This window comes from Mauremys mutica, chromosome 2 (genome assembly GCF_020497125.1).
Source record: "Mauremys mutica isolate MM-2020 ecotype Southern chromosome 2, ASM2049712v1, whole genome shotgun sequence".
Classification (NCBI taxonomy): Eukaryota; Metazoa; Chordata; order Testudines; family Geoemydidae; genus Mauremys; species Mauremys mutica.
This window is the reverse complement of record NC_059073.1, coordinates 169,536,927-169,551,897: the sequence shown is the minus strand read 5'-3', so window position 1 is coordinate 169,551,897 and position 14,971 is coordinate 169,536,927. Positions and strand designations below refer to the sequence as shown.

Sequence of the window (14,971 nt, the reverse complement as noted above, 5' to 3'; positions counted from 1 at the left end):
GCTGATGGATCTTTATGTAGACCCAGGCTCCTGGTTCCAACGAGTGGCAAGGTTGCACAGGATCCTTTGGTAGTGCTTCCATCACCTGTGTATAAAAAGACTTAACACATTTCATTAGTGCCTGACAATATTTAAGCATTATGTTATCCAGCAAATGAATGTCCATCTGAGCTGGGGTTAGTGGGGGTGCAGTTGGTAGTCAGCATTGGGTGTTCTGTCAAATTTCATGAGGGCTGAGTCCAGTCGTTCGATTGGGAATGGCTCTCATACACATCAGTGCCAAAGGAAGGGCATCTGGCCACTTTAAGTGTGTCTCAGCACAAATCTTGGCCAGTTCATTTTTTGTAAGTCCCGTACCGGCGTTCCACTGTCCCAGCAGACTGTGGGTGGTGAGGGCAGTGAGTTGCACATAACTCCTTTACAATCTGTCCAGTAAAGTGAGTTCCACGACCACTGTTGATAGTCACAGGGATGCCAAAACGTGGTACAAAACCTGTAAGCAAAGACATCTACTGTCCTGCAGGGAAAAGCATCAACCCAAGTGGTAAATACATCAACTAAAACTAATACATATTCATAACCACAACATTTAGACATTTAAATAAAATCAATCTGAATATTTACAAAAGGTCCCAAGGAGGAGAGTGGGCTGCACACCAATCTCGTGTAACTGCAGCAAGCATTCCCCCCCCTCCTCCTCTTGGTAGGCAGCCAAGCGGTGTCCTTGACTGGGGCCAGTGCATGTTAGCCATTTTCTACTTGGCTTTTTTAACCTACAAAGGAAACTTTTACTCTTCAATTATACACCTTTTTCATACCATGAACATATAAACAGTACTGTCATACAGTACAGAAGTATTATCATTCAATGTATGCCACATATACCCTTTCACTAAAATAACCTTATTACAGAACTTTGGAAGAACAAGCCAGGACAGGCACACCCACTTTGAGAAGTTCACTTAATATAACTTCTAGTCCAATAGCTATCCCCTCTGGCTAAAAGTCTGAGGTAGCCAGAAGGATCCCTTGTACAATATGGGGAGTGGGTTAACTTTTCATGTCCTCGCTTCCAAAGACTGTCAGTATGCAAATTTTAACAACAATTCTCAATTAAAAGATTTGGCCAATGTAGTTTCTTTCTCTTACTGAAGAAAATGTATTAGACTTTAGTATATCACATTTTTCTGATATAACTAAACACTTTGTATTCTAAGTTGAACAAAACAAGTATCTGCATTGCAATGCAACATTTTCGCTTGATGTCAAATCAGACCATTTCATGAAAATATTAAACACAACAATTTTGGCCACGAAAAAAAAACACAACAAGACAGAACATAGAACACACAACATAATTTTTTACTGTGCCAGTAAATCAAGGTACGTTGAATGCTGTGCAGCTGGCATTAGTTTTCTTTGAGTATCTGAAAGACAAAAACAGAGGTCCACCCCGTCTGGGCAATTAAATACTTAAAATATACAAATACTCTTGTTGATTCTAGGCAAAACAGAGGAATTACCCCATATTCTCTCGTATGTGTTTCTCAGACAGCCTTGGTTTCAGCGGCCTTTACCTTATCAGTTAGTTAATTTGCATTAACACAGATGCTCTCCGGCTTGCTTTTTTTTTACTGTTAACTCCTGCTTTTAAACACTGAAAGAAAACATCCCCACGTATAGTGCCTGTAGGGCCTAATAAAATTTCATTACATAGCACTGTATACATTCTTCAACTGATTTAACAAAATCGTTCATAGCCAAATGAGTGCAATCTAATAATTTCTTTGCCTGAATTCATTCACAAACATGTCAAAGACACCAAAAAACTGTTCTCTTTAGCTTTTTCACAAAGTTCAAGTGCTGTTCCCCCCAGCAAACACAGAGTCAATTTTTCATTTTCCCTTAAAAATCAATTGCTTTTTCCTTCCAACAGCCACTTTACCAATGCAAATCACCATTCCAAATATCCTCTTGAGTATTTGAAATCCTCATGCTTATATTCACTTACTCCTTCTTTCCACTACACCCTCAAAAGTTTCCAACCTGTTTTCCAAATCTCTCTGTCTGTTGCCTGTCCGCCTGGGCCCGATCCTTTTTTCCTCACTGAATCGTCCCTATCCTAGGCACTACCAGTTTAGCTAGGAGGGTGGGCTTCACAACTAGCCCTCACCCTTCTGGTCTTGTCCCTAAAACAATTTTTACTCCCAAACTACTCGAGTCCTCCCTAGTAAGGCTTGCCACCTGGGCAAAAATACATGGCCATTCACTTAACACATAATCCAAACCCCTTTGGGGGTCTACCCAGAGACCCACCCATTTGTCTGCTGACACTTAAACAAAAAAGAAAAGTACACAGAGAGCAGAAAAAATTACAGTCTAAGCCAGATTTTTCCACTTCTATTACATTGTCCGTTACAGGGGGCGGGGGGACGGGACAGAATTATCTCAATACAACCTCAGAGCTTCATCGCACACATGGCTTCCACCCTGAGGAATTACGAACGAGAAGTTCAGTTCCGCTCACACACCTAACGCCCAAATGAACAGAGCAGAAAAACATCAGTAACCGGTTAAACAAAACAGATCCAAAGCTAAATAGTGCACCAAAACCAAATAGTGTTTCCTTATTCTATTAGAGCTCACCTATAATCATGCTATTCTTAACATATAATACCAAACAATACCAAACAAAGCAAACATAAAATAACAAGGGTAAAACAGATAGATGGTGTAAATTCTACAGGGCTTCCCAATTCTCTATTGCTCACCAAACTGTGACAAATTTCTGTTACCAATTATCCCTTATGTCAGGTGATCAAACTGACATTGCAGGACTGGGGGGGGTAGATAGAGAAATCACACCATATATCCAAATTTTAAAGCTTCATTAAAAATAATAAAACAACAATGGAGAGTGTTGGGAATGCTCCCACATCACTCGGGAAAAATATGAATGCCCCAAGCCTTAAACCACTTTAATACTCACACATGTCTCACTGGGAAGTTAAGCTTAGCAAATATAATTCCAATTCTGTAACTTGTAGTGCCTCTATTTTCCATAAGCAGCTGGGGCTGAAAGCAGTTTTCTTTGCACTTAGCATAGTCCGCACTAATTCATGACCTTGAACACAAAACAACTTCTCCTTTATCTCTGGGCTAAGCCGAATTTCAAATTAACCCGTTCCTAGACAAATTGCTCACACTGTGACAGAGGTTTTTCTTTGTGATTAAAGCTCCACTGAGATATATGATCTTATCTAGATTGAAGGTACCTTCTAATGGGCATTGTTTAAATGAATTTTCACGTGTATACAGATTCCAATCATTTAAATACCTGCAGGTTTTAGGACCATAATGTACATACATGTAATATGCTGGGGCACCCTTAGGGGGTAAGGTGGAATATTTAGACAGTCCCTTACCCATTTTCCACTCACACAGGAGAGACTCACAAGGAAAGGGGAGGGAAGATGGGTTCACACACTCCTAGACCCAGGCAGCTTCCTCGCCGGACTATGCCAGGCTGAGTCAGCCCACCGTGGGTCGGATCTCCTAAAGATCCACTAGTTACCGGGCTAGCCCGGTAACAGCCACTCACACTGGTGTACACACACACACACCAAGGCCTCTTTTTCTTCCTTTTTCTTTTTTTTTTTAACCCTTTTTTTTTTTAACCTTTTTATCTCTTTTTATCTCTTTTTTTTATTATTAACCACGATGCATCTTTACCTGGTCCGGACCAATACCATGAGGCGGTATGACAACCCCTCTTGAGGCGGTAAAAACCCCTCAGCACCGGTGCATTCTAATGCATTTACCTATGCATTACCTTATGCATTACCTTATGCATTTCCTTGGCCAACTCAGCAGTTCCCAGTACTGCTATAAACTAACCTTATTGGGGCCTCTCCCCAATACCACTTTGCATCTGATCCTGCTGCACAGTCAATAAGTTCAGATGGCGTGAGCCCAACAGAGACAGACGTCCTCACGGAAAGTCCTCCTCCGATACCCCAATAGAGATTTCAAAAGGTCTCATCCCTCTCATGTGGCGCCATGGGGTTCGAAGGGGAATGATCCGTAGTAGCCGTCTGTGGGTCCGTGGGCGTTGCCATCCCGGACAAGCCCCCAAATTGTCGAAGAAAAACTCAGTTCTCGCTTTTTGTTTGGGTGCAGCAAAATCAAATTCTTTATTATTTCTCCAGTAATTACCATGGAGGGAGAGAGTGCCATAGGACACAGGGTCACCCCAATCCTGGACAGGTCTCTCAACTGGTAAACAATTACATCAAGCCTTTATACCGTTGTTTCAGACAATTTCTAGCAATAATACAGACAGTAAAAAGCAACAAATACATTTTGTTTATACATAAGCTTTTCTGCTATCTCACTAGAAAAACAAGACTGCAAGACTGCATATTGCAAGGTCGTAATAACTTTCACACAATTCACTCTGTCTTACATTATCTTGCTTCCTCACGTCAGCAGGGTCACAGTTAACCTAACTCATGCTAACTAACATTCATTAAGATCTCTTCAAAACCTTGTTAATTATTTACTGGCTTCCACAGTAGAGTGCCTCTTAGCAAAACAGTATTCATTCCGTTCACCTTCTGAAACGTAGTAGGGTGCCTCAGCCTCTGAGACTGTGCAATTAAAACAGCTCCTTCATTCCAGAGGGGAGAGGTTCCCCTGGATGTGGCATGACATGGGTGCCATCTCCACACATTCTCAATCCAGCCCAAGCATAAGATCCAGAGTGAGCCAAAAAACAGAGAGTTTCATGCTTGTCACTTTGGCAATGAAATTATTATTATGCTTCCCCACCTCATATTTACAATCTAATCTACATCTGTAGAGTGTCCAGAATAGCTTTTACTACTATGTCAACTACCTTAACTGCCAATCAATTAATGAGATAAAACCTAGTGTAGATATACTCTTGGTGTGAAATTTCTCATTGTGTTAGGTTTTATGTCCAGTTAATTTTCTGTGTAGTTTTTGTTGGGTTTCTCATGATAGATTTTTCATAGGAAGTCTTTGAAATTGGGGTCTGGTTGAAATTTGTCCTTGTCAGTCTGACCTGTCATTTTTTTACTCATCTTTTAAGAAAAGTTATCAAACTACATAAAATTTATACAGAGGTGTATCCTGAGTAGATCTAGTACATTGTGTATTTTTTAAAAATTGGATTTAGAGTTATTCTTAGTCATTGTCACAACTTGGTCCAGTCCTGGTCTCAGAATGAACGCCAGTCTGCTATGGGAGAGACCCAGTGTTGAGGTCTGGGTAGTAACGGATCACTGTTCCTAGTTCTGGGTTACTCGGGTATGGATTCCAGGAGCAGACCCCGTGTTCGACACTCCTCTTGGCAGTGGAGGCCCCATAATCCGTTTGCCTAGACATGACTAGTGCCTCAGCCCTTCTGAATCCCCTAGTTGCTTAGACACTTTCCCTCCAGAGTCCACCTAGCTGTGTGAGCTGGTTTCCATAGTCACACCCTTCAGGGACCATATGGAGACACACAGGCTTTTCAAAGGAATTTCTTAAAGGGGTATGTGCGCGTGTGCGCGCACACACAAAACTCAAACTGATCAAGAGATTTACAGATCTATAGAAAAAGCAAGAAACACCTGAACACAATTCTCTCCCTCAGAATCCTCACTACTCTCAAGCATCTTTTGGAATTTGGGCAGTGTCTGGAAAACCCTGGCCCCTCTTCTGCCCTGCTACTTGGTCTTCCCTTTCTGGCATGGGTCTGGCCCCCTCTGCTTAAAAGGCATGTGTCTTTTTACAGCTTGACCCCATTTTTCTTTCTGTCCTTCCTCTGGGTTTTTTCATTCCCCTTCAAGTTGAGTTGGTGGCAGAAAGGAATTTAAAAATCAGTGGTTCAGCCTGTTGCCCCCATCTTGGTAAGGCATTCAATTGTTCATGGCCCTTTATGTTCCTGTTTCATTCAGAATCAGACATCTGGGCACCATCTCCCCTAACATAAGAGTGCTGATGCAATCCAACATGGCAGTTACAGTATACAGTGAAGGACATAATAAAAGTTACACTCAGAACAGAGGCTGAAATACAACATGGTATTCATTAAATCAGACTGGAGACATAGACATAACCTCCAATCAGTACATGGAGGTATTTCATTATTTTAAAATTATATCAGTCTTGAAGTTATTGTTTTATTGCGCTGGAACGCTAGTGGAGGGAGGAGCTATAAATATTATTAGCTTTATTGTTTACATTCAGCCACAATGAAAGTTGTATACTGTATGTTCTACTTTCCCTCTTGGCAGTCAGATTGACACTATTTAACAAAATAAAGTTACTTACTTTACCTGCAGCTATTGCCATCTGACTATTCTTTTCTACACAAATACCCAGCTTTCCTCAGTGCTGACACAGACTTCAATGGCTTAATCCAAAAAAATTAAAAAAAAAAATTCTAGTCAATTAGAGTCTTAAAATGTACTTCATTAGGGTTTGGATCAATTGGTCACAGAAATCTTATTGAGAAAGGAAATACACAGTCAAAACACCATTATCAACTTTTGCTTCAAGAAAAGTCTCCCCAGTGCAGAAAAAAAAGTCTTTCAGAAGTCTTTCTTCTTCAAGTAGATGTCTCTCTGAGTGCTCCACCATATAATGTGCACATGCATGTGTGCTCTCAACCAAAGATTTGAATTAGCAATGTCCACCAGTTCATGCCCGTGTACTACACGACCTTGTGCTTTAGAGCAAAGGCATATAGAGAGAAGTGAACCTGCTGCTGCTCCAGTTTTTTCTCAAATGCTGTAGCTTGAGACAGGGCAACTGCATGTCTGCTGCTTCCAAATAGCTATTTATTTATTCATTCTTTTATTCATTCTTTTATTTTCTTAGTAACTTATTTTTTCTCGTTAAGGTCAAATCTGTGCCTTAATGGGGGTTTCCCCCACTTTTCTTTTCCCTGGTCTCTGGGATCAATTCCTTGGCCCTGTCAGCCACATATCTGTGGTATGCCAAAGATCTGGGATTAAGAGCTTGCCAGGTGTGCAGTAGGTTTTTCCTCTTGAATGACGGGCATTTTAGCTGTCTGGTGTCTTGGAGACACTCGCATCCCATCCAAGTGTAAAATTTGCTGGGGATTTAAAAGGAGGTATTGCAAAGAAACGCTGAAGATTCTCCTCCTGGAGCTCTCCCCAAGGCCTGTGCAGTCTGAATCCCCACCTAATACTTCCGTACCTACTGGGGCTATTTTGAAGATGAAGCACTCTAAACACGAAAGTCTCTCCTGAGAAAAGAAAAAGAGGTAGGACTTTGAACTGTTTCTTATGAGACCTTGTGTCTGGAATGGGTACCTCTGGGCTTCTATCAAACATCAGCACCGGGCCACAGTACCATCTATACATATGTCTGGTGATAAGCCTGCTAGCAAGAAGCAATGAGAGCCATCTTCCCTAGCACTTTCCAGGCTCATAAAAATGTAAGGACGTTCAACACACTGGTATCATCTTCATCTCAGCCCTCTCTTACCCTGTTCCTTCTCTGGGACCATCTTCCTTGGGTTATATGGGCTTGGAGCATAGGGATCCCACCTGGAGAGCACCATCAGCACTATCCTCAATCACAACTCTCTTCCTGACTTAGGCTCTGGTACTGTCTTTGGTCTTGACTATACATCATTATAGCCCTCTGGCAGCCTTAGATTTCTTTCACATGAAGATCCCTTCATTTTGAAGGAACTGGAGTCCCACCTGTTTAGGAACACCAAGAAGAGTTTACCACCAGTACCGCTATGTCTGCCAACCACCTCCTTTCTTCAGATTGCAGCAAGAGTTGAACCTCTGGTACTTATCTATCCACCAGTACCTGCAGCACGGACACAACTGCTGGTTCCACCTCTGGCACTGATGCCCACAGCACTTCTTTTGGACTCAAGGGACGATACCCCAGATTCAGAGATCTTGGTGTAGGCCTCTTCTGTAGATTACTATCGAACACCTTAAGAAGTGTACCCTGACAAAGACTCACCAGATTCCAGAAGGTGCTCTGAGCCCTCCGAACATGAATTTCCTTGAGGTCTCTTCCCCTACTCACCTCCTCAATGGGCCTATTGAAATCCCCGGACAGCCTGTGGGCACCAATTCAACGGGGTTCCCATCTTCATGTTTCATGTTTAGACATTCCTCAGGCTCCACAACAGCCATCAGCATCACAACTCCAAATAAGTCCTCCTCCTTCCCAGGGGACATGGTGATGTCACAACCCCTTCCTATGCAGATGATTTTAGGTCCTTCTGGGACAGATTGCAGAATCTCTTCAACCTGTCATTGAAGAGTACAAGAATCCCAGCACTTTGTCTTGGACCTTCTTCATACCACCCCCTCAAGCCAAGATTGCACTGCCTGTTAACCAGGCACTCTTCTCACTAGCCTGTAATATATGGCAGACCCCTGCCACTCTTGCACCTACCTGCAAATGGGCAGACAAAAAATATTACATATCAGCCAAGGAACTGTAATAGTTATTCTCTTATCCCATCCCCAACTCCTTGGTAGTGGATACAGCTAACGAGATAAACCACTGAGCTCGCTCAAGATCCACACCTTTTGATAAAGGAGGATGTTATTCCTCCGCTGCTCTCCATTTTGAAGTAGCAAATTATCAACCCCGATGGCAAAATATGGTTTTAACAGATTTTTTTTTCATTTTATTGATGATTTGCTACAGAAAACAAAATGGAGCAGTATCAAACACTCATTTTGGAGGCCAATTTATCATGAAGGCTATCTTTACAGGCTGCCCTCAATGCTGCTGACACAGCTTCAGATTCCTTAGCCACTGCTATTGTTTGTTTTGCAATGAGCCTCTTGGCTGCAATCCTCTAGGCTCCCTAGGAAGATACAAAACACAGTGAAAGATCTTGCCTTCCAAGTGGTGAAGCCATTCAGTGGTAATACTGACACCTCGCTACACTCCCTCAAGGGTTTGAGGGCAACACCGAGGTCACCTGGGATAACAAAGAGACTTTTCAGTAAATCACAGACAGCACAGCAATCCCAGCCATTCCATTCCCAACCATATCTATTACAGACCCATGGAACCTTCTTGAAGGAGGCCCAGACTCCAAAAGAGAATACCACCTCAAACGGCAACCTCCTTACCCAGGCCCCCTTCCAAATGACTGTTTTGACAATTTGGTCAAACAATCCCCTCCCCTGGATTTTCTGTCCAAACCAGTCTTCCACTTCCCCTTCAGGGACCACCTGTCACAATTTTACCTTCTTGGGAGCTTATCACTACTGACAGGTGGATTTTAAAGATGGAGGCTACGAGATACTCTATCCATTTCTATGCTGTGCCTCTCTCCCATCCCCATCCCTCTTATGAGGATCTTTTAAAGCAGGAGGTTCAATCTCTACTGCAGTTGGGGGTGATAGTCAGTTCCCTCAGAATTTGTGGAAAGAGGGTTTTATTCCAAATAGTTCTAGTTCCCAAAAGAAACATGGTTAGAGAGTGATCCTAGACCTCTGGAACCTGAATACTTATATCCTTTCACAGCACTTCAGGATGGTGACTTTGACTTTCATAAACCCAGTCCTGAATCAAGGGGATTGGTTTATTGCTCTCAGCCTCCAAGACACGTATTTTCACATTGCTGTGCACCCTTCCTTCAAGCTTTTTCTGCACTTCTTCATTGGCTCAGAACGCTATTAATACCCGTGTTTCCCTTCAGACTCTCCCAACCACATGGGTCTTTATGACAGTCTTCTCAATAGTGGCAGCTCACCTGCGTCAAGACAGTATTAAAGTCTTCCCCTATCTGGACAACTGTCTTCTGAAGGGGCATTCTGCTCTAGAGGTCCAGTCTGCAACCAACAAGGCTCTAATGCTGTTCCAATTCCAGGGTCTTTATATCAAACTGAAAAGTCCACATTAACACCTGTTCAATGGATAGATTTCACTACCATAGGGCAGATTCTCTGCCATATCCAGTCTGGTCACTACCCTCCAGCTGAGTCTAATAACCTGTCTTCAACTCCTAGATCCCATGTTGGCCTCAACATTTGTCACATCACATGCAAAACTACATCTCCAATGCCTTCAGGCCTGGCTCAGAACCATTTACACATCAAACAAGCACAGCCTTAGTGAGCAAGGTTCTATACCCTCACAGATGCTGGACTTCCTCAGGTGGTGGCAAGACCCCTTGCAGATCTGTCTGGAAGAACTATTCTCATACCTGCCACCAACAGGTGTGTGGGGAGCCCTCTTGCAAAGATCTACTGCTCAGGAAAGATGGTCTCCACAGGAAATATTACTTTACATCAATGTTTTAGAGCTACAGCTGATTTGTTTTGCATGTCAGCACTAGACATTTAGGGACACCATGTCAGAATAATGATAGACACAGGGCAACAATGTACTATGTAAATGAACAAGGGGGAGCAAGATCCCAGTCCTTATATACAGAATCTCTAAAGCTATGGAACTGGTGCATTGCCTGCCACATAGAGATTTCCACTGTTTACCGTACTCAGGTATCCAGAATACGGTGGTAGATGCCCTAAGCAGAAACTCCATCAGGACCACAAGTGGTTGCTCAACAACCTGATATTTCACATTTGCAGAGTTTGGGGCCTCCTGATAGTGGATCTCCTTGCCAATCAGACCATATGAAATACCACATCTTTTTCTCCAAAAGGGGGACTATATCACAAGTCTTTAGGAGATGCCCTCCTAGTCCTCTATCCTTGCACCCTCCTCTGTGCCTTCCCTTCAGCAATGCTAATCCTCATGGCATTAATCAAACTCTGGTCGAAGCAGGCGAGGGTCATCTTTATAGCGCCTTCTTGGACAAGACAAGTGTATTATTCAGCTCTACTTCACCTTTCTTTAGAGATACCTCACTGTATTGAGATACCTCACTGAAATTGAACCTACTAACACAGAACTTGGGCATCATGAGCCATCCGAACCTTGTATCACTGATCCTCAAGGCCTCGCTCCTTGATCATTCTCAACCTTAAAGGTGGACTATTCATCTGAAGTACAGTCTGTAGTGCTATATAGTAGAAATCCACCTGCCACGTAAAAGGCTTAACTACAGAAGTGGAAATGCTTCCTGTCCTGGTGTTCCTGTCAATCTATAGCCTCTCTTGAATCTCCTCTCTCCAGGATGCTTGATTACCTGCTTAAATTAAAAACACAGGACTACCTATGAGTTTTGTCATGATATACCTGGCAGCTATTATGGCCTTTCATTTGCCTATTGAGAGCCTCTTTTATTTTGGTCATGCTACCACTGCAAGATTATTTAAGGGCTTATCTAATCTGTTCCTTCATATTGAGAACCCCACATCTTCTTGAAATCTTAATTTAGTTCTCAGTACCGTAAGGAAACCTCCTTTGGAACCTAAGACAGGCAGCTTTGTTCCTCCATCTTTCCTGTAAGACCTTTTCCCTGGTAGCCATCATCTTGGCTAGAAGGGTGGGAGGGCTCACCTTACACTGCCTTCTATCATGTTGAGGTCACACTATACCCACATCCTTGGTTTATACCATATCAGGCATGATAACTGTCTGCCAATGTTCTGCCCCAAACCTCACTCCTCCAGAGAAGTGACAAGCCTTCACACTTTAGATGTTCAGAGGGCATTTCTAGATTTCCCCTAGACTGTTCATATCCTTTTCTGAATGAATGAAAGGACAATTGATCTCTTCTCAAAGATTATCAAAGTGGGTTGCATCATAGCCTGATACAAGATTGCTGTGGTACAACTCCCTGTCAAAGTGGCAGCATACTCCACTAGGGCTCAGTCCATTTCTGTCACCCTCATCAAAGACATCCACATCTCTGAAAGTTTCAGAGCCACAATTTGGTCCTCAGTTCACATGTTCTCCAAACATTACAATATTCTTTCTGTGCCAAGATGGACACAACTTTTGGTGATGTTGTCCTCTGCACCATTTTGGATCTGCCTTCTCAGCACCCACTTCCATGTTGAGTTACTGCTTGGGAATTGAGTACCCATAGGAGCTATACTCAAAGAAGAAGGAGAGGTTATTTACCTTTTAGGAACTTGAGTTCTTCAAGATATTTTCTCTCCATGGGTTCTCCCCACCTTCTTTCCCCTCTAGCTTTGTGGTTGACAAGGGACTGGAGCGGTGACAGGTCCACTTCTCCTCATATTTCCTCACTCCGAAGCATGAGGCCATGTAGAATCATAGAATCATAGGGTTAGAAGGGACTGCAAGGGCCATCTAGTCTAATCCCTATCTAGCGTAGCCTGCAGGCACAGACCTGCAGACACTGCTAACTCAAATCTCTGACCAAGAGTGCAAGGGCATGCTCATATCCTATGGTAGCACACCCATAGGGCCAACACTTCTCAAAGAACTCAAGTTACTGAAAGGTAAGTAATCTCTCCTGAGTTTCCAGTTTGAGAGGGGACTGTAAAGGCAAACACAATTAGGACCCTACTCCAGTGAAGTATATGCATACCTTTAAGCACATTCATAATACCATTGATTTCAGTGAGATTACTTATGTTCTTAGAGTTATGCTTTGCTTAAATGCTTTTCTGAATCAAGGCCTAGGAGAGGCTTCAAGAGATCCATGAAAACACTAGCTTCAAGAGCCATTTCAATGAGGGAGTCAAGGTTGTGGGTATTGAAACCAGGACTGAGTGGTACATTTGACCCATGATGCCATGAAGGACATGTGTTACACTTGCTTGGGGTGTCCAGGATGGTGAGTCCCCTTGTTACCCCTCTGCTTCAGCAAGAGAGAGAATTACTTGTGCTTAACTGACACCTCCAGTCTATCACCCAAACAATCTCCTCAGGGCTCTACTAACCCCTTACTTTGCTGTGCAGGCTAGTAATAGGTGCACCCCAGTTCCCAAGCCCCTATGAAAGCATCCCCTTGTAGTTTCCAGCCCTTGTCACTGGACACTCACAGAAATTACCAGGTAAGATGTCCCTGACGGAACAGTCTACACACAGCTTGACTGGTGCTTCTCAGGATCAGGTTCTTTATAACATCACAGCACTGAGATATATGTATAGTGAAACGATCATAAGTTTATTATCAAAGATTAAGATTTAAGACATAGTGAGTAAGGATAATAAATGGAAACAGAAATAGTTACATATAATACTGAAGTATAACATGCTTCTTATAGATTAAACTTAACTTTAACAGGCTACCCAGCTGCATAAAAGCAGTCTTATCTCACCTAAAGCTTCCTTGCAGCATTTCCAACCAGGACCAGCTGGGATCTCATTTTCATGAATACAATCATATTGCCTGATTACTTCTTCAAGTTCAGGATAATGGGGTGCTGTCCTGTCCCCCAGTTACAGACCAATAAACCTTTGAAGTACACCCCAAGACAAAGCTTTTTCCCCCTGCTGTCCTCTTCCTGTTAAATCTCATCTGCATTTAGCTAAGACTAGTGTTTGTGACTGAGACAAATACTTGATTTACATTTCCACTGATAGATGGATAAACACCGCTGGTCTGTCAGGAAACCCCTTTTTCACCTCTGCTGGGGAGTAACACCTTGATACAAACTATAAGCATATATTTTGAGCATATAGACATAACTTTTTAAATATCATCAGTACATACATTTCACAGCAATATTAATGACCTTGTGTGACCTTGGCTTTCATTTAAGATCTTACATGACACTCTTTACGGATAAGTACTATGAAACAATGTATTCATAGGCTATTAGGATTGGAAGGAACCTCAGGAAGTCATCTAGTCCAACCCCCTGCTCAAAGCAGGACCAATCCTCAGACAGAAACTGAACTCACAAGCCTGGGTTTAGCAGGCCAATGCTCAAACCACTGAGCTATCCCTCCCCCCATTATTAGGTGTAATGAGATTGTGAGGCCCGATAGGAATTGCTGACACAAAATAGTGAACCCTTTGCCAACTGGCACCAATGGGTTACTATGTCACTGCATGTTAATGGCCATATAGGTAAGGCAGAAGTAAGGGCTTTTTTTGTTTGTTTTAATTGGACATGTGGGTGGAGAGGAAAAACTAATCCAGTGTCCTCAAAAACATCCAGGCATCAGCAGGTTTAAGCTGCAGTAAGGCACTAATGGAAGCACAAGTTAATGTCAGTATTTTTTGTCATGTTTGACACTCACAGACTTCAGAAGTGAAGAGGAGAGGCTATTTTTAAGTAAACCTCAGTGAAAACATCAATACAACATAGAGCTTCCAAGAGCATTGATCTATGTAGGAGAGTTTAGGCAGGGTAACTATTCTTGATAAATGTGTATATTTTTTAAAGTCTTTTTACTCCTGTCTTTTGAAAGGGTAAGTCCATCATGTTTTGTGTTTTTTGTGAATTTTTTCAGATTTGGTAATGTATTTACAGTAATGAAGAAGAAATTGCAGTCTTCTGGCATTTACTAATTTCAGGCTAAATCCAGGTGATCCTTTCAAAATCATGTTAAAGCCATTCTTTTTCAGAGATTCATTTTGAGTAATGATTTACCTCATGAGTTCTTTAGAACTGCCACACATATATTTGCAAAATATTACCTTCTTAGAACTTCTTTGTGCTCCTTATTTGCCAAAATGCCTGTTTTCTGCTTTGTATTTTGTTGTGTGTGAAATAACTATTTCTGGTATTTCAGTTTGATTAATGCCACTACTTCTTCCAGCCATAACAACCTCAGTTAGAATATTTTACTAATTTGTAAGAGCATATTTTAAATAGATATGTTTATTTATTTTGTTCTCATTAGGAATGTTATCTCTATTTTGTTATATAGTTACACTTAATTTTTGTTCAATGTCTCAAGACACAAAGGACCATATTCTTTATTAAAGTCTTGCCTCTTTACCCTTCTCTGGTGCACAAAAGGACTGCACATTGTGTAGAATCAGCTCCCCAGGAAATACCCCTGGTGTTAGCTTGTTCCCTAGGCAGTGTAGAGCTTGTGTCAGTTCTGC

At 42.1% G+C, this 14,971-nt stretch overlaps 1 protein-coding gene across 1 annotated transcript in view; it reads left to right on the top strand.

Moving 5' to 3' along the window:
- The window catches only part of SLC12A7 (solute carrier family 12 member 7), a 324,493-nt gene that overhangs the window by 279,931 nt on the left and 29,591 nt on the right, over positions 1 to 14,971 (top strand). The gene's annotated exons all lie outside the window — the stretch shown is intronic.